This window comes from Dermacentor andersoni, chromosome 1 (genome assembly GCF_023375885.2).
Source record: "Dermacentor andersoni chromosome 1, qqDerAnde1_hic_scaffold, whole genome shotgun sequence".
Classification (NCBI taxonomy): Eukaryota; Metazoa; Arthropoda; class Arachnida; order Ixodida; family Ixodidae; genus Dermacentor; species Dermacentor andersoni.
In genome coordinates this window covers 196,003,513-196,028,909 of record NC_092814.1, presented here as the reverse complement: position 1 = coordinate 196,028,909, position 25,397 = coordinate 196,003,513, and the positions used below count along the sequence as shown (strand labels likewise).

The 25,397-nt window shown below is 43.9% G+C and overlaps 1 non-coding gene and 1 pseudogene across 1 annotated transcript; one reads left to right on the top strand and one right to left on the bottom strand.

The window, feature by feature from the left end:
- The first annotated feature begins 438 nt into the window (after nt 1–438).
- Nucleotides 439–24,644, top strand: LOC140218384 (cytochrome P450 4V2-like; annotated as a pseudogene).
- On the bottom strand, nt 17,693–17,765 carry TRNAW-CCA (transfer RNA tryptophan (anticodon CCA)). The gene has a single exon. It is a non-coding gene; the product is annotated as a tRNA-Trp (tRNA).
- Nucleotides 24,645–25,397: the final 753 nt, after the last annotated feature.

Sequence of the window (25,397 nt, the reverse complement as noted above, 5' to 3'; positions counted from 1 at the left end):
TGCAGTCAAGTGAGAGTCGGAAGCTACTTATAGTATAACCGTATGAGAGTGTGTTATGCCTTTTTTTTACCTGTCATAAGTGCGTATATGTGACCTGCCCTTATGTTTTATTCTTCTTTACGCGACATTTTATTCCGGTTACCTTTCTTTTGTCCAGTGCCTCCTCGTTCTTGTACTTCTATGCGTTTTAATTCTACGTGAAAATCAGCTGGCGGTACTACATAAAGGCACCAACATCTTCTAAATATCATACATTAAAAAACAAAGCCGCAAGCGCACTATAAAATGCTGGAATATCGATTTTACAGGCCTCACAGACTGTAACTGACCATGCAGGAATAAAAAGACGTACAGTGTTCTTGTTGCTGAGGCATGATGAGACCACCTTTGTCTAAGATAAGCCACGTGACACGCATGGCTTCGCTGTTGTTACAGATAATGCGGAAAAGAAAGGAGGCACTGAAGGCCAAAGGCGCCGAGAAGGACTACACAGGGTCTTTCTTGGATATCCTTCTTCAAATGCATTTGGAGGACGGATCAATCACGGAGGAGGAAGTCCTCGACGAAACAGTCACAATATTTGCCGCGGTAAGTAGCCTTCCATTTAATGGTGAAAGGTTTGTAATGTCATTTTTCACACGCCTGCACGAATTCTGGACATCAACTTTAATCTGCTGAAGTCGTTGACAGACAGTTGAGCTCAAAATGAACAAAACATTCAAATCGCATATCTGGACATGTACTAAGAATGTCCTATACGTACTAACTTCGTATCAGTGTATCATACGCTGAGATCTAGCTCAAGATGTCTACAAATCCTGTATATTTTTTAATAATATCAAATAAATAAAACAAAACGAATAAAACGATTGACTCTGTGTTTACAGCTAAATTGGACTTCATGGCCTACTAGCACAAGCTTAACCAAGTAACGAAAATGAGCAGTACACTGAAAGCTATTTGACTGTCAAGTGCAAAAGCATCACCACAAGCAAATGTGCTTTAATTTTCAACGATCGTTCAATAATCTCCAAGACATAAAGTAAAGTAGGCACCGAGATCGTTCTTTAGCCCATTTACTTATAAAGCACCGAGTAATCACCCATCAAAAACATTTTCGGAACTTATACGTATATCCATTTAGATGTGGGCGAAATCAATCAGTCTAAATTATGTATAAGCAATAAATGATATGTCTAACGTTTTATATATGCTTAAGCACGCTTATAAGAATCGTTATTCAGGTCTGGCTATACGTTTATATGCGTTGAGGCACTACTATCCCTGATTTACCGATCTTCTGGTTTCACTGTGTAATCGGTGAGTGGTCACGAATGATGCGTAAATTCTAACTAATGAATAGGAAACATTCGTGCAACCGCCGCCTTAACCTCATTTTCTGTCTCTTTCCTTCCTTGTCCTGTTTCAGTACTGGAAAAGAGGACTCTCGTTTTTTCACGGCCTGGTGGTAGAGGAGCAAGACGGTCTCCTCGCGGAAAACCTCGTCGTATCAACATTAGTATTAAAGACGCGTTAACTAATTAGTTAAGAGACACACCGAGTCTCTATTTAGCCAACAACAGTCGAATCTTCTAAAGTGAAGATCCGTCTTTCGCGCTTTCTCCCAATTTTGTTATCGCTGGTTGGAAATTTCCCGGCCGATACACGTTCGCCGTTGCACAGGCCACGTGCTGCCGGGCAACAGGCCGGCGGCGCGCGTCAGTCGCCCCGAGCGCCATCAGTAAACACAACAAATTTGAAAAAAAAAATCGCACACGTGAACGTAGTTCTCCGCACCATGCGCGTTCGGGATGTGGTATTTGAAATGGCAAAATAAATATTTTGTCAAGTTTCATTAAACATTCAGGGCTGCTGCGGAGACTGGGAAGAGGGCTAATCATGCGACAATGTGAAAGTAGAACTCAGCTCCGTAGTAGAAAGGCCTTCATAACAAGGCCGTCTGAGTTGTGGGTGTAAACGAACAGCCACGTGCCGTCGTGCCGGAGTTTTGGGTCGTCTAAATGCTTTGGTGGAGCACTCTATAAGGACAGCGCTCCTGTATCGCGACCCTCTGCCCCTGCGGCTGCTGCGGCACCGCTACAGGTGTGCTGGCTAACGGTTAATGGCAAAATGTCCACACTGCGAGAAATATAAGCCTTTAGTCGCGTCAGTCCTTTAATGAAGCGAACGAATTTCTAATGAAGCGTTATAGCTATTTGCTTACATTTACAAGCATCGTCGATAGTGCCTGCGCAATTATTTCTTAAATATAAAGAAGCACACGGGTCAACTCTCCCGCAAAGTTATACAAGCCTACCGCACAGAAATGCAAGCGACAGTATTTGTAATCGATGCGTCTATCGCAACAGCGAGACGTGAGCTGGCGTTCCTAGATATATATATTTTTTTTTTGAACTACGGAAGTTCACGCGCATATCTGCTTAACCACAAAGTGTTCGTTTGCATCTCTGCCACTTCAATTTTTATTTATCACTTTTGGTTCACTGCGGTTCTTTGCCTGTATCTTCAGCAATATCCCCCTCTCCCCTTTCACATTAAATGATCCCGTCCTCCTAATAAGCATTCAGTTAAAAAGTAAACTTACAGTGCTAGGCTATGAATCTTTTGCTAGTGTTTTCGGGCTCTAACACCAAGAACGCTTTCCAACTCCCTTAGTCCATGATTACTAGACCACCTTATAACCACACACACACACACACACTTATATATATATATATATATATATATATATATATGTATATGTATATATATATATATATATATATATATATATATATATATATATATGTATATATATATATATATATATATATATATATATATATATATATATATATATATATGTATATATATATATATATATATGTATATATATATATATATATATATATATATATATATATATATATATATATATATATATATATATATATATATATATATATATATATATATATACACGCACGTATATACAGGGTGTTTAAGCGAACACTTTCAACATTTGTTAAAGGCTGCCTGTGGAGCTCAATTCTAGTTTATGAGCTGGTCTACTCGAAGCGGCGAACACTACTTGCACAAAAAATTGAATTGCGAAATTGACTTAGTAACAATAATTAACTAATTAGCTATTTAGCTAATTATCTCATGACCCATATTGCAATTTACAAATTCTAGCACTGGATTTCGCAAGGCGGATCCACTTAGAACGAATTCTCAGGACGACACCAGTTTCGAGATAAAAATTCCCGAACTTTGCGGAGAAATGCATTGGTGTTCCAGTTACATGTGTGCTTCAGTGCATGAAACGACGTTTTGTTAACAAATTAACTGGAACGCTAAGCATTTCTCCGCAAAGTTCGGGAATGTATATCTCGAAACAGGAGTCATCTTGAAAATTCGTTTCAAGTGAATCCCCCTTGCGAACTTCACGGCTATAACTTGTAAATTGCAATATGGGCCATAATGTGATTAGCTAAAAACTTAATTAGTGTTTCTTTATTAATTAGTCGATATTGTACCTCACTTTTTTGTGCAAGTATTGTCCGCCGCTTCGAGTAGACCAGCTCATGAACTAGAATTGTGATATCTGCCACAAGCAATTTTTAAAGATTTTCGAAATTGTTTGCTGAAACACCCTGTATATACTTTGAAAGTGATGGTAGCGCTAAAAGGGACGAGCACACGGTGAAAAGACGACACGACGACGAGGGATCCCTCGTCGTCGTGTTGTCTTTTCACCGTGTGCTCGTCCCTTTTAGCGCTACCATCAGTTTCAAAGAATGCATCATCAACTAGCCCAGCACCAAGTTTTATTGAACCCTGTATATATGTACGTGTGTGTCTTTCAAGTGACATCTGTATTATTCTTATATGTTTTTTACGCAATTAGCTTAATATACATTAAAATAGTATCTGTATGACATATTATATTGTGTTATTTATTGTTGCAGTATTTATTACTTTGTTACCTAATGCTATGTTTATGCTCAAGTATGCACATCGATGTTTGGCACCGTGTGTGCCATGATGTCATGGCCTGCTTCGTGTCTGACTTCCGGGCCTCTGCACTAGTTGCAGACCTCAACTTTTAGCTCCAAAACCGCTACTATGTTTGTAATAAAAATATTTGAATACTTTTCCATTCATTCATTTATAAGTACATTTGAAGTATTAGTTATTTCTGTGCAACTGCGTCGACTGTAGGCAAATGCAGAGGATACTATGCTTGTACCACAAAGCATTAAGCAGGGCTACAGGTATTTCAGCGATAGCTCAGCGGTTGTCAGCGGTGAATTGCCAACAGGCTTTCAGCTCCGTTTAGCCTTTGCGGTGTCGGTTGTATACCAGCTGCTTTTCCTAAGTAATGCTTATATCTTCGATGTTTTCTTCGGTGGAAAGTATTTTCGTAATATCAAGAACAAAATAAATTTTTTCCGGTTTGGCTGAAACTGCAATTTATTCACTTTCAAGCGACTATAATTCAATGGCCGGGCATTTGAAACCTCGGTGACAATGAATGACCTTCGTTGAATGTCGGTGGATAGGTGAATTGCCCCTGCAGAGCCGCTAGTCAATCAGCGAGTGGAAGAAACAGCGTTAATTTTTTGCTTAAAATTGTTTGACTAAGTTTACATAAAGCATTTTCTTTCTTCTTTCTTTAAAAGGGCTATGATACCACCGCTGCACTAGCCTCTTACTGCCTTTACCTGCTGGGAAACTATAGAGATGTTCAAGTTGCGTTACATAATGAGATCGACAGAATTTTCGGAGATGACGTACACCGGCCTGTAACTACTGATGATTTGAGGAGCATGAGGTATCTGAGCTGCATCATAAAGGTATGGAAGCTGCGCTCTTAGCTTGCACTCATTTTGTTTGTTTTGTTCGCGTTATTTCTTATCCATAAAACTCTTCATGATTTGCAAGAACATGTTCTGTCGATGATAATTTCCAGAACCCTCAAGATTCAAGTGCGCGTCTTAATAACGATTTCTTTCATTTCTAACAAATGAAGGTGGTTAATGAAGGACCATTCCTTTTCCTTTTCTTCCAGGAAACATTGCGGCTTTATCCATCGGTTCCTATCATGGGACGTTACATAGAAGAGGATATGAAAATTGGTAAGAACTAATACAGTCACGTTAGAGTCACGTCAGACTGCCGCATGCACATTTCACTATAGTTTGTTCAAAATACGAGACGAGATTCGTGTGATGACTACTGCTGCTGTGTTGCTCAGTTGAGCTCTGGCTACAGAGAGAGCGCAGCTCCATTACAGCTTTAGCGATGTGCTTAAAGGACGATGCATGTTTAACGTTATTGCGGGAATGCACTTCTTTTCAGTTCTCACCTTTTCGCCGTTGTCAAACAAGAGTCGAGCCACTCACTTTACCTTTCTTTATATACCTCATATAGTCCCTGACATTAAAAAAGCTGTTGGCTATGCAATCTTTATTACGGCTCATAAGACAATGACGTGGGGATTTATGTTCAATAAACCTAAATACAGATACAGATATAGATTTATTTATTTCTCTTCAAGGTACGGAGCCTCAGTATCAGAAAAGGCAGGCGCTGAGGAAAGAGCCTACTTTCTGCACAATGAAAACCGCCCTGTGCCCGTAGCTCGCATGTCATTTTAGGACAAGTGCATTGTGCACGCAAATGATAATATGGCAGCAGTGACATTCGGCTGAACACAGTGGTTGAAGTTCATTAGATGAAGCTTACTTTTACAGGTATAAAAATAAGCAGCGATAGGGTAGTTGGAGGTCTACTTGAAGACCATTGAGAAAGTTGGATAGGTATAAGAGTGTCCTGTTCTGGAAGCGTCGCATGTCAAGCTGTTTTATACGTAAATGTGTGTTAGTAACTGCAAAAATCAAGGACCTAAATCGATATACAATGCACACTGATGCCATGCATCTCTAAGATCAGCTGATTATTGACCACTGTATTTCTTTGCATTGAGAAGTCGTTATTTTAAAGGAAAGTAGCGTGCGCGTTCACATATATATGCGCATAAATATGCGCGCATATGCATAGCTGAGAGCGTATACGTAGGCCTACAACAATATTGAGGTTGGGGGAAAGAAAAAGTAATCAACGTAATCTGCAGTCGGAAAAAAAGAATCACAAACATGCAAAGAAAAAAAGTGCGCTTTAGAAAGAATTACTACAAACACACTGACCGCTATCTTACAATATGTATACTTGGGAATATTCACTGAGTCCAGACTGGGGAAACTTTGAACGTGGCTTTGCGAGTGGCGCGACCGTGGCACCTAAAATTTTGCACATATTAAATTGCGGTGCAGTGACAGCACACAATGTAGAGAACGACGACAAACCCTGTTGGCTCCGTAAATAGAGCAGCGCGGTTTTTTCTTCTTTTTTCCACATTCGACGAGACACCTGCACTTGTAACCGCCCCGTCAGCCCCTCGCAGCATGCATCAAAACAATCAATAAAAGAAAATGGATTCATAGTTTGATTAGCCTGGTTAAAATATCGAGGTCCAGTAATGTTAGCCATTTCACTGTGAAGTTCCAGGTATGTGTTATTTCCCAGAACTCTAGGCTCACGTGAGAAATATCAAAACGTTGCTGTTGTTCTTAATTCAATGTAAGAGATGATGGCACCCAAGGCGCCGGCTGCTCTTCTCTACTCTGGCTGTAAATTGAAAACGAAAACTAGTCAATGAAAATCAACGCCAGAGTGGCATGCAGAAAATACTTGAGAAATAGTTCATGCGCTAAAGTAACAAGCCTTTACGTGACCGTCATAAAGTGCCCTTCGACATAATTCCCACACTAAAGCACACACTTCGTGATCAGCGCGACAAAATAAGAACAGAAAAACAGCGTACGAGCCGATCAGGTGATATCTCTACAAAACTAAAAATTAAATTTTTTTTTTCGATGTTGTTCAACCAGGTTTGTTTCTGTCCGTGGTGCGATTTACAAAAGGAATCACACTCTGAGCAGCAAACTTACCTGTTTGGAGTCTATTGGTTCCATAAATACAAGTCCACGTTGTCGGCAACGGCCGGCTGTTGATGCATAATATGTTTTTGGTGTTGTTATTTTTTTTTTTTGACAGGGAGTTACGTTTTACTGGTACTGTGCAAGCATAAAAAAAAACTACTGTCGAAGCAAGTAGCTATAGTCAGGTACGTTATTTTCACCCAGAACTTTGCATTACCCTTTCACAGGAACCCAACTGATACCGAAGGGAACAATGGCCTTGGTTCTCATCTATTTCTTGCATCGCCACCCCCGTTTCCACAAGAATCCAAGTTGTTTCACACCCGAGAGGTTTCTAAGTGAAGTTTCACGTCCTCCACAGTACGCCTACATGCCTTTCTTTGGTGGACCAAGGAACTGCATAGGTATTAGCACTCTTTTTCATCTCGCGGCCTTGGAAACTAACAATGGTTTGAGAAGACTACGCCGTACTTCCAACCGAAGCGCTGACAGCAAGAAAAGAAAAAGAGACAATCACCGCGAGAGCAACTTGAACCACCTTTACTAGAAAAAAAAGCCTTGAGTATAAAATTTAATTGAGAAACTTTATTCTAAAAGGAAAGGACTGGGAAAGCAGGTGGGTGGGGCCCCTAGTTCAGGGCTCCACTGGCCTCAGCAGCTCGCTGTGCTTAGTAGAGGAGCGCCAATTGGGCCTCCTTTTCGTCGGTGGCTTTGTCGCTCTGCCCGCTCTGTCCGCTCTGTCCTCTCTGTCCTCTCTGTCCTCTCTGTCGGGACACATCACAGCCACGGCCTTAAGTTTTGTGATTATGAACCATTAGTAGCTACACGTCATTAGGCTGTTTATCTTGACTCGTAAAAACGTATTGAAGCTTGCTCTATTATTTTAGATGTGAAACAATAAGGCTAAGGAGTGGCATTTTTTTCTTCTCTAGAACGGCGTTATTTTGCGCGCGCTATGGCTCTTATCAGCTACTGAAGGGGCTTAGGAGGGGAGTCGCTGGCACAAACTCTCGTTTATCCAATGCTGCATTTAGAGCGAGACGTAGAATAGAACAAATCAGTAGCTGAGCAGGAAACAAATTGAAGTCACGCTGTCGACTTATTTCATTGATGGACTAAAAAGATATGTCGCGCAACACCGGCTACTCAACGTGATATCCGAATGCTGAAGCGGACTTTCTTTATATATAAAATAAAAAACATGTATATGTTACTTTTCCTATTCGTTATTACCTATAAGCCGATGATTTAGCTTCGTTTATACTGTCACACGAGGATAGCAGCCTAATTTGCGCGCCATATGTCCCACCGGAATCGTTATGTGCTGATTGCGTCAAACTATTTCCAGGTCAGCGTTTTGCCGTGCAAGAAGCGAAGGTTGTCGTCGCTCAACTTATGCGTCATTTCGAGGTTCACTCGAAGCTTCGCGAAGAGGAGTTACAACTGGAACTTGGCATAGTTCTCAGACCATCACAGGGACTTGAAATAAAGCTCACCCCAAGAAAACCTCAAAATCCGCAAGAACACGCTCAGTGACAGTCTGCGGTGACTTCCTGTCAACCAATAAAATTAGAATAAGTGTGGCAGCCTCCTTATTTCTTTACATTTCTCTACACCGATAATAGGAATGTCAGAAACCTGAGGCAACTGTAGCCATAAAATAATAGCCCCTTTGAAAGTGGTGTCTGTCAGTGCAAGACATGCAGGAAAGATTCCAGGTACACACATCCTATATATACTCGAGACAAATAACCATTATCATTAGCGTAAAAGAAAAGGTAACAAACACACACAAAGAAAAATAATAATCAGGACGCACAATTGATATTTCTCTTTTTTTCTCTCTTGTTTTATTCCAGAGGTAAATTTTTGTTCAATCTCCTTTAATTGTGATAAAGCGAATTCTTAGCACCACACGTAGATGATACAACCTCAAATGTCTTCGCGATGGGTAAAGCTATTCACGTGTGAAAGAATGTTAGACCGTGATATCACGTCATAAGAGGGGAGGGGGTGAATTCTTCCCTCATCGCAATGCAACCGCCGCAACAGGGATTCGAACGCGTGACCTCGTGCTCCCCGCAGACCTTCGTATCCATCCAAACACTGCGGTGGATAGTCGACGCTATCATCTTAGTCGTCACTTTCCACTAAACACAAGAGAAGCGAGCAAAGCAAGCGTCTTCAACAAGTTGCCTTGGTCTACCGGCGGAAGAAACTCGGAAAATCCCAAAAGCGGCGGTCATGACGGCGAGGCGGAAGCAAGGGGGGGCAGCGCTGTGACGCAGACATGGGACATTCACGGACGAATGAACACTCGTGCGGGATCAATTGTGTGGCAAATGAGAGGGGCGCTGGCTTCCAATCCAATATGCGGAGACATGGAAACCGTCCTTGCATCTACGTTCCGTTCTCCGCAGTGCACCCGGCTGTCCGCTAGCGGAATTTGCGGGCCTCTGAGGAAGCCATCCATTGCTCAGGTGGGCTTCAAAGAGCGTCCAAGCCGTTACTTTTCAGACTCCTCTTTGACAGAATCGTAAACCACTTATAAGGAGTGGGCCTGCCTGCTCAGCATGCAATACTTTCTCGCTATCGGAAAAATCGCAGCCACCATTGCATTAGTGATAATCTTGTTCTTGTGCGGAAGACTTGCGCTGCAATGGATTCGTATGTATTACTACCTGCGAAAAGTGCCACACGTGGAGGAAAGATGGCCTTTCTCTCTGCTGCTCGATACTTGGATCGCGTTGCGCCAAATGGACAGGGATCTTCCCATCACAGCGAGTGAGTATCTTGTCATTCAAATGCGAAAAAGATCCATTACGAAAGCGTTTTTAAGATTATAGGTTAGCACGCGTCTGTACCCAAAGAGTGGTGGGCAAATAAGAAACACCGATTCCTGTACTGCATACGGGCTATAGTTTATGTTAAGTTCTTTTTCTGCCACAAGCGGCTTTCTGAGTGTGTGTGTGTGTGTGTTCTTTTTTCGCTCTCGCCTATATTTACTTTACCAGTTGATGACTCTCTTTCTGTACTCGAATTGAATAGACGAACCAGTAAATCTCAAATATCTATTTTTTTCTCTGTTCACATTGCCCGATTTCTTTCTTTGGACATCTGTGTTCTACTGATGTAGCGTTTCTCAGTGATATTGCGAATTTTGTTCTTTTGTAGGTGTCGAGCAATATGGTGACGAAAGGGGCACTTAATTTTTACAGCGAAGCTGTATACCTCTACCATTCAAGGAAATTTTCGTGTCGTAAGAAGGAAACTCCCCATACATGGGCCGATCCCGGAGATAGTGCAATACCGGCCCGACCCGCGGCGGAGGTGAAGCAGGCGTTAAGCACTCCCCATACGTGGGCCGATCCCGAAAATAGTGCAATGCCGGGCCGACCCGCGACGGATGTGCAGTTCGCCATTAAGGGGCCCACATGTTTAACCTAGGATTTTCGTTATTCTGCTCGTGTCATCGCCAACAGTTTGCACGTGCCTGTTGTAGCACGTGCAATTACCAAAATACAAGCTTGTCCAGGTGCAAATGCCTCTAGTAATATCAGTTTCATTAAGCTGCTTGCTAAATATTCCTTTTCTATTCGACGATAGTGTACCATTGGGCGTCAAAGAATGATCGTTTTCTTCTCAACTATTGAAACGTTCACACTAAATTTTGAAGTTGTCCGCTACTGCCTCATGATTCACGCGTAAAATATAATTCGTGGACACAAAAAATATTTGGTGATAACTTTAGGTTCAACCGTGGGAAATGCGGAACACAATGACAGAGAACGAAACACGGAGGCTTCTTTTCTGTCTTGGTTTTCCGTGTTTCGCGCTATGCCATTTAAGATTCAGTTACACTTAAGCTCACTGCAGTTTTCTTTTTATCCGCGTGTTAATCAGATCAAGCAGCAACAGATATCTAGGTATTAAGAGAGGAAGCGTAACGCTAACTGGCGAGGTCAGCATTAGTTGCAGTAATAGCGTGCATAACCGGGTACGATATATGATAAGGGATGAAAGAAAAGACAGCCACATGAAACTCTGTAGCGCTATAACTCGAAAAAATTTAGTCTCATCCAGGCCTGGGCATCCTGGAGGAATATAGGCCTCAGTAATGGTCCCAGCATTCATGGGTGCGTATAACACTATCGCTAAGGTCTCGTCTCCGCCCCAACGCGCTATTTCACTCTTGCTTCTAGGAAGGCGTTGGGATCTGGCAGGCACGTATATAGCTTGCGCTAGCATACTCCGCACACTTTCAAGACAATCACAACCTTGTTTGAACATAGTCCTCGTAGCTCTACTACCGACCCCTACTTCGCAAAGCCGCCAGCACATGTGTAACGCAACAGCCCATGGCAACCGGCATTCGCAGCAGATTTCCTTTACCGCATCGAAGAGTTCGCTCGTGAGCAGTATAAGCCCCCGTGCATAGAGGGGCGTCCCATTAAGCGAGCCGTGTCGTAGAAAGGATCATTTAGTGCGAGAGCAGTCAAAAGCACGAAACTGGGTTTCCTGACTGCATCCGTCCGTCCTTTCCGATACTCCCGTTCTCAGGCCACCTCCTCAATCTCCGTCGACCCATATTGCGAAGATAAGCAAAACTCATGCCCCAGCGGCAATGTGCGGTTGGGAGCCACGCTTAGCGCAACATCTCGATGTTGTAAGTTCTCTCGCTCTTTCTTTTTTTCTTTTTGCCGCATGTATATTCCGAGAGTGGTTTGTCAATTTATTTCGGAGGGCGCAAAAAACAGCTATGTGGCTGATGAGGACGGCCTTGTGACCATCAAAAAGGAGAAGTTGATTTTGTGAAAATAGAGCCATCATTTGAGGAGCAGGTTGGCAATCAAGCAAGCATACATGCTAGAAGGCGGCGAGCGCTGTGAGAGCCTCTGTCGAAGTAAACTTGTTCCTAGCCGCAGGAATTGCTGAAGTCTATTGACATTTTTTTAGAAGGCTTTGCTATGAAACGCCTTCTCCCATTGAGTTTTCAGTTGATCTAGTTTATGTACAGAGGCGCGTCATCGCAGTTTAGTCGAGTGCGTCGTATTAAGACAACAAACGCCAACAAACGCCAACAAATGCCAACTGAGTCCAGTGACATCTGCACGAAAAAAGAAAGAAAACTTGGCTGCGTTTTGCACCAACAAAAAAAACTGTATATTTGTTATATAAGCAGCGTCGTTGTTCTCCCGTGTATTGAATTTCTTGGTGCATCACTGTACCCACACGTAATCATTTTTCTAGACTTGTGTGAAAAGAAGCCCAGTTTAAGCGTTCTTACCGCGTAAAGCGCCACTTCTGTATATTTCGATTCAAAGAACTCGCGAAAACACAGCACCATGCATATCTCACAAATCAAATAAAAGGTATTTGTACTTCTATACAGAGGCTGCACAGAGGATGCGCGAGCATTCAAAGAATGGCGTACTTCGAGAAACTGAGTATGGGTGCATCCACAAAGAGCTACAAGTCAGTCAAGGAATGTACATATAAAGCATTTCAGCACCGACAACGTTACATTTTACGCTCGCCAGAGCAATTCGAGGCCCATTAAAAGACAACAAGAAAGGATGCCAGCGCGCCCACATGGAAAGCATTTGTTTCTACACACGGAATGTACATGCCCGAAAGTTTCTCAGAAGCATCGCTAAGCAGTACTAGTTATATTCGCAGACTTTTGCTCCCGCGTTTTAAGCTAACCGGGCTCACTTTTGCACAACTGCACAAAAACAAGGGATGTATAGGTGAAGTAAAAGTTTCTGTAAGTGAACCACTTCTTGAAGTTCACTTGAAGCCGAGTTATTGCATAATCAGTTGAAACCTGGCTTCACGCTGTATGCGTCATTATCATCTTCCCGTTGTCGCCGCATGGCTGTGGCTTGTGCGGCTTGTTGTTCGTTTAGTGCCTTCACTTACCTACTTATTACTGACGCCATTGTTATTAACCATACAGAATAGAAAGAAAGAACAGGAACAAATGAACGCAGATTTCCAACTGAGTTGGTTTTGTAGTGATAAGAGTCATTTCTATGAACTACCCGCCGTGGTTGCTCAGTGGCTATGGTGTTGGGCTGCTGAGCACGAGGTCGCGGGATCGAATCCCGGCCACGGCGGCCGCATTTCGATGGGGGCGAAATGCGAAAACGCCCGTGTACTTAGATTTAGGTGCACGTTAAAGATCCCCAGGTGGTCGAAATTTCCGGAGTCCTCCACTACGGCGTGCCTCATAATCAGAAAGTGGTTTTGGCACGTTAAACCCCATAATTTAATTTAATTTCTATGAACTACCAAGTCTGTTAATAGTGACGTCTATTTTTGCCGGTGACTGTTTGCTGCTGGTACCTGATTCGCGCACAGCCGCCCTTTCTCGAGCTTGAATTCACGCTGGTCATAGTATTTTGCCTACCGTGGTCTTCGCAAGTCTCTGTATGACTTTGTTGTGTCCTTATGGCACAACACCAGTGCCCCACTTGCCCCATGAAATCCACATCTGTACTGCACGATCGATTAATGAACGATCGATGCGTTGATACGCATCTTCTAGTCTTGACAATCTTGAAACGAGACTGAGCAACATGCCCGCATCATCAGGCGTTTTCTCATCAGCTGTTTTTGTTCCACGAAAGACAAACAGCCGTTAAACGTGCGAGTATTATTTCTAAGTGTATCTTGAACTCCTCGTTTCAGAGGCCTCAATGCTGGGCTTCAAGGGGGGAGTAACGCGACAACCAGGATTTATATCCTGGTTGTCGCGTCTATATTAATAGACTGAGATGTTGTATACAGTGAATTCTCCAGTGTGTATATCAAAGGCTAGCTCTCATCATTTCAGCTGCTTGAGTCTCAAAGTGCAGCTTGAATGCTACTTGGCGGGGTTTTGTAGCACTTCTAGAGCGCTCAAAAACACATTCAGTCGAAGTATTTATCAGTTTTCGTGGCTCAGTGAAGTGCACTTTCTTTAGTGCGGAACATTCTTGAGGCATCAAGCATCCTCGACGCCGTCAAGGTCACTTCTCCGCATGCATAAAGGTGCAGAGTCACACGCTTTTATTTGATTGTCTTATATTCCCCATATGCCTCGCTGCAAATCCTCTCTAAATAAAGAAAATTCGCCGATTACGATACTCCCTAATGCGAAATTTGAGCGCAGTTGTATATGAGTTTTTATTTCACGATATATTGGGCTGACGCCGACTATCTGTCTCGTGCGGTACGTGGCGAACAGAGCGAGGTATGGCGCGACTGCCTCACTAATCTGGAAATCGCGAGACGCAGCGCGTGCCTGACGCGTGGACGCGATTCACAGCAGCCGCCGCTGACAAACCACCCAGACGACGCCATGTGGCACCATCTCCTAGCCATCGTCGCCGCACTACGCTTTTTTTCTCACGCTTTCGCTATGCCCTCCTACCTCCGTCCGTTTTCCGCCTTATGGTTGCGCTGCACGTTTCTCCTCCGCTTTCCACCTCGCGTCTTTCATCCCTCGCTGCGTTCCATGTTCAGTCTTTCTTCCTTCGCTGTGTTCGTTCACTCGGTCCGGCGCCCAGGCTCGCTGCGTGAACGGGCGTCTAACAGCTGCACTTTAAAAATAAATCCATAAAGATGCAGCGATCAGCAATTGGTGATTTCTAAGTGGCTATAATGTGTCCCATGCAGCGTCAGTAGGCATCACCAGGCCACGTCACACTAATCTTGCTGTCTGCCACACAAGCAAGGTATATGACACAAGTGTCCGACAAAATTTATTTTGGATTTGAATCAATAGAGCGGGGCGCTAGGATTTCCTTCTTTTTTTATTTTGTGAGGGGAAGTGGGGCAAGGGGAAGCGTATGATTAAGATTATAACTGCTTCATCAAATTTAAATTAGAACGATCTTACCTGCTCTCCAACAGTAATTTAGAGCGACGTACTTTTTTTTCACTTGCCTATAAAAACGGAGTGAAAATTCTTCCGGACCTCAATAAAGTTTAATACCTATATACCTACTTGGCTGTTGAAGCTCATTGCCTCCCTTTCCAGCGCTTCTATTCAACTCAAAAAAAGCAAAGTGAGAGTCGTAGCGCTTCGTCTTCCCCGAATAATGAACATTAATGGTTGCTATGACATTTATAACCTCTTGGCCCATTCCACAATGAGTAAAGTAGCAGAAAAAAAAAGTAATATAAAGTAGGACATGCATGTTCCTTATCCCGAAACAGCAGACATGTTCGCTTCGTTCACTAACGGCTGAAAAGACGAAAGGAGAGTAACCGGCCAGAAACGATGTACTCTATAGAAAATGAATTTCATTCTTGCTGTTCAGCATCGGCCGTTAACTAATCACATTTACGTTAGCAAGGTTTTGTGAAAGTAAGGAAATATTTGCAAATATCTTCGTGTTTGTGATCTGTCTGTAATAAATCCATAAAGAACATGCCCGTGCAAAACAAGTGTCGGTATTGAAGATTGTGCCCTCTTTTGTTATTCTATAGCAAGGTGCGTTTCGTTTAAGAAATAGCGTGCCAAGGATATCGCGCAAAGACTAACTGCATCATTCACCACTGACAGCCAGGAGGCCCCAGAGTCCTAGGAAAGCAGCGTATATCCCTCTTTTCTGAGTCTCAATAATAACAGTGGCTGACTCTATTTCCTTTTCCAAAGCTTTTCCAAATTGTTCTTTTGAACATCTGTCATTCATTAGGCACTCGTAGAAAAGGAGGCACCATAAATTTTACAGCCACAGCTAGATATACGCAGGTGCTACGCTTGTAGCCATCGGCACCGGTGGTCGTATCACGAATCGACTAGTGCGATCCTAGCACTAGTGAAGAAACGGTATTCTTTGAAGCGTATGTTTCATACTGCGAGGAAAATTTGGCACTGCAAATATTGAGCCACTGTGGCAAATGAATTTTTTGACAGTTTGGCATGTATTCGTTGAGAAAGCATACTGCAGCTACTAATGCTGTTTTCTTTTTAATGACTCAGTAGCGTTACGGTCCGGCCTCATGGCGCTTAGTTTTTTTTTTCGCAGCAGTTAAATATTTACGTTCAATAATAATCAATTTCGTCGCATAATTTTTACCATATGAATAAACAAAACATCCTTTAGCATGCTTAATGCTAAATGCATAGGCTATGTATTATAAGCAAAATCCATCACCCTGTTCCAAGCCAAGACGTTTGAAGTTTAAGAAACCGCGTTTTTTTGCCGAACCCTTTCGTTGCTAGCTAAGCAGTCATAATGCTGGGGGCGCACGCGGACACTAGCGCCAGATTTCCGTTCAATATTCGCATTATGACACTCTACGGTACGTGGATGTTATGGGCGCTGGGAAGTAGATTCATTTTACAAATCTATAAATATCGAATCCCTGCACAGAATTTTTACAGAATGTACAGATCTATAGATTTTATTAATCTACAAATCTACATCGTCACAGATGTCGCTGCATCGAGGTGTTAGCCGACAAAACCATGGTCGCACCAAACAACATCTTCCGACTTCGAGGACTGTCCAACAAGCTCGGCGTGGGAGGTGCTAGCGTGCTACAAGGCACTGTGCCGGGTGCTAAATGCCCACATGCGATGTCCTGCTGCAAAGCGCACTGCGGTGGTCGCTGTGTAAGAAGAGCGGCGTGAGCTCTCATCTGGTTGGCGCACCGCAGACGCGCGTGCAGATTGGAAAGGATGGCGAGTTGACGCAGCGGCAAGCCCAAATGAGTTCACGCACGCATACGCAAGGTACGGAAAAAGACTTGGTTGGGACGAAGCGTAAACAAGCTGTAGGCGCTTGGATACGCCACGCTGACTGGACTTCTGCAGGCCACACCTGGCTACTTCTTTTCATCGTCTTCTTTTAGATCGTCTAGGAACGCATACATAATGTCATCGCAGTGGAGATTTCTGTAATATATTTTTTTTGTTTATCTCTCTTTCTGTACGTAAAGGAGCGTACCGTGTATGCTCGAGAAATGCCTCATTGTATCTGGACGATTTCATCGCGTGCCAACCTTCTTTATTCACCCAGCACCCCGTTGCATTGAAAAGGCCAGACACACTAAGTGCCAATAATTTCCTCCAATTTCATTTAAATAAACGAAGAGGCTCTTGTGGCGTGTCGGAAATGCGCATGAACGGAACCCAAACCTCAGCCTCAGGTTTCAGTTCGCGTTCAACTTCACGGCTTGTTGGTCTAGTTGGTGCTTGCTAAAAGACATGTTTTTTTGTCGCAAGTTTTTACCACCCGCATTTTCTTCCGTGTGTCTTCCTATTGTGTGTATTTTAACTTGTGGCAAAAAACGTGTCCTCTAGCGTTCAACTTCACTGGGTCACCGCTTGTGACTGGGTGAACGATGAACTTCTCTGCATGTGTGTGCGTGCAGGCCCTGACCTTTGCTTCCCTCCTTCTTTTTCTTTCTTCCTCTTCACCTTGCCCAGTGCATGGCAGCCAGGCAAACATAGCCTGATTAACCTCCCTGCCTTTTCATTTCCAATATCCTTATTTTCAAGAAAGAGGTTATTAAAAATCAGTAGACCTATTAATAAGAATGAGGTGCAAATAATTCATGTGGCTCTGAATCATAAGAAGCCAACAAACACTGACAACAAGAACAAAATAGGGGAAATTACTTGTGCTTAATAAATGAAATAAACAAATGATAAATTAATGGAAATGAAAGTGGATGTAGAAACAACTTGCCGTAGGTGGGGAACGATCCCACAACCTTCGCATTTGGCGTGCGATGCTCTGCCAATTGAGCTACCGCGGCTCCGTTTCCCCAATCACTTTCTTGGGTACTTATGTTTCCTAGTAGAACCCTGGGAGTGTTAGCCAGCGCCACCATTCACAGACCTTAGCGGCCGATGTGGAACATCCTTTCTGCCGCAGACATCACGAGAACGTGATCTTTTTGGGTGAAGGCAACCGGTCAATAAACCCACACATGCTACCTGAGGGCATCAATGTTAGCGGATTCGAGACCCTCGTTATGTAATAAACGAGAAGAGAGGGGGTTAACCGAGGGGCCCGATATTTATTATTCATATCATGAGAAGCCAACAAACACTGACACCAAGGACAACATAGGAGAAATTACTTGAGCACAAGTAATTTCCCCTATGTTGTCCTTGGTGTCAGTGTTTATAATATGAATAATAAATATCGGGCCCCTCGGTTAACCCCTCTCTTCTCGTTTATGTGGCTCTGAACTAATTTACTGCGACAGCAGCAACAGCAGGCTCTCACAGCGGGACACCTTTATTGTGCGATTTTGTTTTCAAGTCATGGCCCATATGCCATGGGGAGATTAGGCATAACACACTGACACAAAAATGACCTACAAGAGTAAAAGGATCCGACGCTCTCTGCGTCACGTCAGAGGAACAAGTTTTAGTAGAAGGTTTAGCTATCGCTCTTTGCGCCGTGCACTCGCAGTGCTTCGACGAGCGAAAAAGTATGCTTTAACAGAAATTAATCTAAAGCACAGCAAAATAATTGTTCTTTCAATGCATGTTTCATCACTAACAAGTATGAGAACTACCGTACAGTGTTTATAATCAATTTTGTCATGTTAAGCTCCAAATTCAATCGTCTGGCCGACCTAGCAACGAGACGGGCCTCTGCCTTGCAACTAGATGCGTTTGTGTTAGCCCTGGCGCCCTACAAGTTTGGCTACCGATCTAAGAAATAACAATAATTTCCCGCTGAACCCCTTTTTTTGCGATAGCAATTATATGGACACTCTCGGCGCATTTCTGCCGTCGCCGTCGTCGTGACGTTCCGTATAAGGTCCAAAGGCGATAACATCGCCGCCGCGCGTTGTATGCATTATGTGCGAGTGAAAGTGTGTGCGGGTGAGCCGACGATGGAAGTTGAAACTTGCGCGCGCAATGCAGCAAACCGGGGAGGAAGTGCACCTCTTCCGTCGTGCGCAAGGCGCCGGGAGAGTGGAGGAAGTTGGAGGGGGTCGTTCTTCTTCCACGGCTGCAGAGTATGGCACGATCGCGCAGGTCCTAACTTGAAAGCGATCTGCGATAGGGACAGGGTACTCCGAGAGCTGATGGCTTAGTGTGCCCTGTGTTTTCGTCGCTTATTTATTTATTTATTTATTTATTTATTTATTTATTTATTTATTTATTTATTTATTTATTTGTGATACTCTCAAGGTACATAATTGTACATTGCAGAGGGTAGGGGCGAGAATACATACCAAGAGTAAAAAATACAGGATTAGTTCAAGGAATTCACAGTGCAGGGAACAAAAGCGATATGAAAAAACTAGTAATGCGTTCATAACAACCAAAACAGAGATTTTCTATATGAAAATACAGGAAGAGTACACTTTAGCAAGCAGACAATGTTCACGAAAAATACGTGATTATGCCATCTGCCACCATACATTATTTTATGTTGATTAGTGCATTCTTAAAAACAGTGGGGTCACTGACGCTTACTAATGATGCAGGTAGATTATTCCAGTCGACCGAAGTCCTAGGAAGGAATGATTGTGAGCACGCGACGGTGTTATGACAGGGTACGTTAACTTTATGTACGTGATCACGACGAGCTGAAAAATAAGGCGCAGGGTGGATCCAAAGAGGGTGAAGAGGTGCGTTGTGGTAGTAGATTTTATGAAAAAGGGAAAGTTCGCGTTGGGGCGAGAGGTAGTACGAAGGTCAATTCGCTTGCTGCTGCTGCCACGCTTCCTCACACCAGCGCTTTGACAGCGAGTTTCGGCGATCATAGAGTGAGATGTGTTCACGTTTGCTTATGCTTGCGTGACACCATGCTTTTTCATTTAGTTGGTAAGCGAATTTTACAAGTTTAAACGGCCGATAAAACTACTATCCTTACTTCGTATAGCTTTCTACTAATTTGCTAGCGCAATCGATACTTCGCCTTTTTGGCGAAACATTGCCTTTCTTTGCAGTGAAGCTGTTAGCTTCTAGTTGATCGGGATTTTTCGTCGGCTGGTGCGCATCGAAAAACAGTACCACCACCTGGCGGCTGCGGTCACTCAGACAGACCCCAAACGGCAGGTGGAAAATGACTTTGTCGTTGAGTTCCCGCGTAACATAGTTATGTTTTCTCGTATATTCGAATTGCAATCTGAAGCTATCATGCCTGCAACTTGTAAGTCGTTCTTAAGGAATTTTCTGAAGCAATTTATTTTCAAAATATTCAGTTAGTTCAATAAGGCACTAGAGCTAGGGGGAGGGCCTAGAAGAATGAGGATGTATGCTGCACTTCCGCACACGTGTGTGCGCGCCAGACGTACGTGTGCAGACAATGTATCTGTCCTTGATGTGTGGGCGCTCTGTCCATTGCATCTGTTGCAAAGCGTCTACTGCGACCGTAGTCGACATTATGGCAAACACTGTCCAAAAACAGTACCGCCACCTAGCGGCCGCGGCCTCTGACACAGCTACCTCAAACGGCAGCTGGAAAAGGAGGCATATGAGCTAACGCCACTGTACAGAGCGCACCTGCAGTTGGCGGCGTGTGGATTAACGTCAATCGGCGCAACCCAATGACAGATGGCGGGGAGCCTTTTCTAGGAGAAGTAGCCTAGCAACGGATTTCAGTGTCGTTGCGGCTGCGCTGTGGGTAGGCCACGTATACGTAGGTCTGCCGAGGAGCAACGTGAGCAGCAACAATGGCAGAGGGAAAAGAAACGGCAGTACGACCATAAGCGGCGTGCGGCCAAACTCTAGGCACTTCATGCGCAAGGGGCCCAGCTTCACGACACAACGCAACCAACAACGCGGCGCAGATCGCGCCTGGAGTTGGTCTTGGCTGCGAACATGTCCAATGTGGTCGCCGAACCCATCGCCGTGCATCACAGGGACCACAAGGCCATTGTTATAACTATAACGAAATAAAAGTATTACATCGGCAGCTCGTTGTTGCTAACGTCGTCTAATGTCAGTTGGGGCGGTGGTATTTGTCTAACGTCGGCAATAGCTTCGCTGTACATCCACTTTCATAGGGTACAATGGAGGCGGATTTTTACGTGAAATGACTGAAAACGAAAGCCTACGAAATCGTTCATTGCTTTTGATGAATGCATGTTGACGAGGAGTGGGGTCGAATGTGAAACGAGGCGAGAGCCATCGCTTCGATCGATGCCGCCATGTTCGTTGACGCAAAACGCTTGCATAGAGTTTGGGTCAGTGTGCTATTTCTGTGAAATAGCGACGCCGACGCAAAAGGTAGACTTTCATTGCGTCGCGAGCATGCCCAGTGACTCTGACGCTATTTCTTTGGGTCTGCAAAACCTTTAGGCCTCGCATCCTAAAGCTATCTATGATGAGCATAGAACGGGATTTCGTAGTGCAAGCAGAGCGTGCCGCGATCGGCACTCCCAGCAGTGCAACTTGCGAAGAGTGTAGGGAGCAGAAGCGGCGGCAGGAACGGCGGGAATGATCGATTCGTTTCAAGCATAACTTCTTAACGTTGATTTCGTCCACTACAGTATTGCCTGCACTGCGTCTGAAAATACAAGCGCAGGCGGCATCACTGTCAATGTCCGTGTCGATCGTAATATCACTCACAAATTGTCAAACGTCAGTGTATAAGAAGTGTGTATGCGGAGCAGGAACTTCCGCTGAACTGGACGTACTCGTTGGACGCATGTGTGTTCTTATAGAAGTCTTGAGTGAGTCTCTGGCCATGTGATATAATATTCTCAGTTTTGTTTTCCATGCATGAAAAGGGGAAAAGCTGCGTGATAGCGTTATGGTTTTAGCATTCTGGCCTCCAACCGCACATTGCCGCAGCGGCATGAGCTCGAACCTCAGTGGTAGTGGTGAACGTTCTTTTTTTTTGTTGTTGTTGTTGTTGTTTTATGAGCGCAGCTCTTAGGTATCCATTCCTGCGTTGAGCGTCGGCGTGCCTCGGCGTCTTTCCTCGGCGTAACCGAGTGAACGAGCACAGCGAAAGATGAAAGCGAACGTGGAACGCAGCGGGAGATGAAAGAAGAGAGCGCGAGAAGGAAAGTGGAATTAGGAGGCTACAGTGAAAGCATGAGGCTGGAAGCGGAGGAAAAGAGTATGGCCTGAGGGTGAGGAGAAAAGCAGAGTGCCGCACGAGACTACGAGATTGCGCCATAGTATTTGTAATCTGTTTGTATGCGCGACGCGAATTGTGTAGTACTTTTTGGAAGCCACGTGGGCGCCAGCGATTACACTAGAACCTTCGACGACTCACGTATAAAGGTCGACGCGCTTGAACCACAGATCAGATTTTCGACAATCGCCGACTATGCTCACCGCTATCGTTGTGCTTGGGTGTTCCTTGGTTTGCAACGCTTCGCTCCGTTTGCAACGTGCCGCACGAGAGAGATTGTCCACGCCAGTCAATACATCGCCAATTGAAACCACGTATATAGCTGGGCTCAAATTTCATTACGGAGTATCGTAATCGTTGGTGAATTATTTTGCCATATCTTTACGCGTATAACAATATGGCGAGGGTGAAGCTGAGGATGAGTAGGTGGCTTGACGACGACGGCGTAGTAGAAAGCGCGGGAACAGTGAACTCAATTTCGTATTTTAACCACTGTCGGAATAGAAACGTGTACCTCCACACTGGATAAAGGCGGGAAATATCGCGGGCCTGTTGAAGTGAGAGTAGCTTGCGTCTTAAAGAATATATCGCCACTAAGTGTGTGCAATGGAGGAACACTAAGGAACTTGCGCGTCGTGGAGGCTTTCTTACGCAAGAGGTGCGTCGAGGGAGCGTTCGTGGTCAAAAGGGCATGCACAAGATATGAACAAGTAGTCAGAGGGTGTGATTGTGATCTACTACGGAGGGCGTTGGAGTGACGAAGGTTGCACAGTAGTCGCGTAAGATATACAGGGTGCCCCAGCTAACTTCAGCCAGAGTTAAAAAATATGTGAATGCAACGCAGCTGGACAAAACCAAGGTAATGTTGTTTGCCGTTGCTTGCAGATACTATAATTATTGTTTCTCATTCCGCCTAATTAGATAACTAGTCCTAATTAATAAATCAACTTCTCAAATATTATATTTCGATGGAAAGTGCCGATGAGAAAATTGTAGAGCGACATCAAAAACTCCCGATACAGCTTTCTGTTGCTCAATACGTGTTACATAAAAGTGTTTTTCCGAGTGGGAAAGAAGCCCGCAAATACACGCAAAATTGCCGCGCGACTGGCCGCTCGAGGCACTTTGCGTGTATTCGGGGGCGTGAGCTCACTCTGTTTTCCGTTCCCTTTCATTACCCCTACCTCCTTCCTTTCTTGCTCTTTCTGAGCTGCGCAACAAGCCTAAAAAATTCATGACATACCAACTCGCCCAAACTGCCACGCTTTCGACCCTGTATACACATGCTTGAGATGCTTGTTTAAAATCAGTTCTTTGGCGCACTATTTGACACGGGTTTGTCACTGTTTTCCCTTTGTTACTGAATAATATTTTCAGGAATTTCTAAGCATTATGAGTGGCATTTGGGGCCACCAAACTATTACGACGTTAATGCAAGATACGTCAAATTCCCAAAATAAGTGATATATGGAACATCCTACATTTGAAACAATATATTACGGTACAGCCACCTATTGTTCCTTTTTCTTCCTCTTACAGAATTTTTCAACTATATTGGAGATGTCATTTCCAAGATACACGAGGAAGAGGTAACTATTGCATATTACGGTCCTCAGCCATTTCTCCTCGGTATTTCACCGACAGTGTTCGAGGTGAGTAGAAACGTTCTCGCGGAATAAAGCTATAGGGCCAGTGTTCACGAAAGTTTCTTTTCCGTTGGCACCGTCCGGCCATCACCGCAGCTATCGTATCATTACATTAGGTAAAACAAGTTTTGCAAATATGATTTCAAATTCTAAATTCCGGCTTGTTCTTTACTTCAAAATACATTGCACAAAAGTAGCTGTGAATGACTTATGGCTCGTCATATAGGCTAAGATTACACCAATACAACTGAGCGCAGGTCAGACGAAAAGTATAGTCTCGGGTTGGCTGGCATCACATTCTTCATAATTATCGTAAGGGGATGCACAACTGAGAAAGCTACTCGTTACCGTTGCCATAAAGTGGTCAAAGGAACAAATAATGTAATAAAGAAACGACAGATCATCAAATTCATAACGCCCGATATCACGTGTATTGCAATGAACTGTTGAAACTGATATACAAGCGGAAAATAAGTGGCATTTCATGTTATAACACTGGAAAAAATGCGGAAGCACTAAAAAAAGGAGGAACATAATCATAATATAAACAAACCATGACAAAAACATAACAAGACAAAACCGGTAAATTTGATTACTAACTTTTTTTAAATAATTGGGTTTTACATGCCAAAAAAATGGTCTCATTATGAGGCACGCTGTAGTGGGGGACTCCGGATTAATTTTGACTACCTGGGCTTCTTTAACGTGCACCTAAGTTTAAGTAAAAGGGTGTCTTTGCATTTCGCTCCCATCGAAATGCGCCTGCCACGGCCGGTAATTCACCTCGTGACCTCGTGCTTAGTAGCGCAACACCAAAGCCACAACCACGGTGGGTGATTAGTAGTAATTTCGAGTATCCCTATTGCAAAACCCAGTTCCCTGTGCCCAATGCCATGCCGGATTATGGGCCCCGTGTCACGCCTTCGATGCTGTAGCGCTGGATGCATGCCTAAACGGAGCAGCTCACGCACCGTTAATCCAAGCTGCGACACGATACAGACATTTATGACTACAAACTCTACCGTTGTTTAGGACAGGAGCCTAGTATCTCCCGATAAAATTGTATCAAGCATTTCATATTCAACAGCGCCTATACTCCTGGCATACGGGAACCAGTGCGGCACAAACGCAACCAGCGAACTGACGCAGGGCTTGCCGACACAGAGCGGCATTAAATCACCGTAAAGCCTAGGCGACACTACGCAAGCATCCGCACGTCAAATCAACCCTTCTGTGCCCGCTGTGGTGTCGTTATCTTTTACGTGTCTTGTGTGTGCGTTTTTCTTTTTTTTTTTCTTTATGGGAGGGGGCGCGGGGCTCTCAGGAAACTGCGCAAAGTTTAAAAAATGACGTAACTGTGCTTTGCATTATCTAAGGAGCCTACATGTAAGTCTTATCAATAGAGTTTGGAAATAACGAAGCCCACCAGGCATATCGAAAAAAAGGAAAACGCCCCGGCCACTATGTCCAGGTAGATCAGCATCATTCGCTATGAAGATCGACATCCGCGATGGTTCCAAATGATAAGAGATAGGCAGGCGCTGAACGCGAATGCAAACACACTCGCGGTGTTTTTTTTTCTTGTTTTTTTTATTTTTTTCAACGACATGCGTGCGGACTTCGCTTTTTTTTAAACATAATTGAGAGCGGTGCCATCCAGATGTGCAAGAGCGCTGTTTTTTTTTTTT